Raw genomic sequence first — 1,995 nt, 5'->3', positions numbered from 1 at the left:
CGGCTTATAAAGGCCCCCCGGGCGGAGTCCCGCTCGGGTACGGCCCGGAGTCGGTTTGATTTTTTTAAATAATTCCGACGTTCAGAAAAAGAAAGAAAAGAAATACTAAACGGACTCCAAAAATCCCGAAATAAATTTTCCCCATCTTCTAAAAATAAGCCGGACAAGGTGAAAATTTATTTGGGCCTAAAATGCAATTTTTAAAAAGCATATTTTTCGTAATTCAAATAAAATAGCGATAAAACTCCGAATAAAAATCTTATTTGATTTTAATATTAAATCTCTGATATTTCTTTATTTTGAGGAAGCCATTTTATCCTCTCTTTTTTATTTTTTTATAAAAGAAATATTTCAGAGAAAAATAATTAAAATCAAACGATCCTCTTTTCAAAAATTCGAGAAAAACTTGAATATGAAAATAATTGAAATCCCCAACTCTCTCCGTGGGTCCTTGAGTTGCGTGGAATTTCTAGGATCAAATCAAAATGCAATAAAATATGGTATGCAATGATGATCTAATGTATAAAATTCCAAATTGAAAATTTGGGATGTTACAAACTTACCCCCCTTAAGATGAATCTCGCCCTCGAGATTCGGGTTGGCTAGAAAATAGGTGAGAGTGATCCTTCCGTAGGTCTTCCTCTCGTTCCCAAGTGGCTTCATCCTCGGTATGGTGTTCCGTAGGTCTTCCTCTCGTTCCCAAGTGGCTTCATCCTCGGTATGGTGACTCCACTGAACTTTGCAGAACTTGATTACTTTGTTGTGTGTAACTCGGCTGGCAAACTCGAGTATCTTGACTGGTTTCTCCTCATATGTCAAATCACTATCCAACTGTATCGCTTCTAGCGGCACTGTATCTCTTAGAGGAATATCAGCCATCTCCGCGTGGCACTTCTTCAACTGAGAAACATGGAAGACATCGTGAACTCCGGACAATCCTTCGGGTAATTCCAACTTGTAGGCAACTTCTCCCATACGTTCCAAAACTCTGTATGGTCCCACAAAACGTGGTGCTAACTTTCCCTTAACTCCAAAGCGCTTCACTCCTCGAAGTGGTGATACTCGAAGATACACTCTGTCTCTGACTTCGTAGACTGTCTCCTTGCGTTTAGAATCCGCGTAACTCTTCTGCCTGGATTGGGCTACCTTGAGTCTATCGCGAATCAGCTTAACCTTCTCTTCAGACTCTTTAATCAAATCTGATCCAAACAACTGTCGGTCTCCAACTTCGTCCCACAACAACGGTGTTCTGCACCTCCTTCCATACAGCGCTTCGAAAGGGGCCATCTTCAAACTGGCTTGATAACTGTTGTTATAAGAGAACTCTGCATAAGGCAAATTATCGTCCCAGCTAGATCCATAGTCTAGTGCACAAGCTCTCAACATGTCCTCCAGAATCTGATTTACTCTTTCAGTCTGTCCATCTGTTTGCGGGTGAAAAGCTGTACTGAACTCTAGTCTGGTTCCCAAAGTTTCATGCAACTGATTCCAAAACTTTGAAGTAAACTGGGTTCCTCTATCTGATACAATGGTCCTCGGAACTCCATGCAGACATATGATCCTGGTCATGTATATCTTTGCCAACTTAGCACTGGTGTAAGTGGTCTTCACGGGGATGAAATGAGCTACTTTCGTCAAACGATCGACTACAACCGATATCGAGTCATAGCCTGAACGAGTCCTGGGTAATCCCGTGATAAAATCTATGCCTAGTTTATCCCACTTCCATTCGGGTATAGGCAATGGCTGTAGCAATCCTGCTGGCTTCTGATGTTCTGCCTTCACTCTCTGACATACATCACAAACTACTACATACTCCGCAATATCCTTCTTCATTCCGGTCCACCAGAAACTATCCTTCAAATCCAGATACATCTTGGTATTTCCTGGGTGAATCGAATATGGTGAATCATGGGACTCTTGCAGAATCAACTTCCTGATCTCCTGATCATTGGGCACATATACGCGGTCCTCAAACCATAACGTATCGTGCTC

This window comes from Aegilops tauschii, chromosome 4 (genome assembly GCF_002575655.3).
Source record: "Aegilops tauschii subsp. strangulata cultivar AL8/78 chromosome 4, Aet v6.0, whole genome shotgun sequence".
Lineage (NCBI taxonomy): Eukaryota > Viridiplantae > Streptophyta > Magnoliopsida > Poales > Poaceae > Aegilops > Aegilops tauschii.
The sequence above is the reverse complement of the archived record's forward strand: the minus strand, read 5'-3'. Positions refer to the sequence as shown.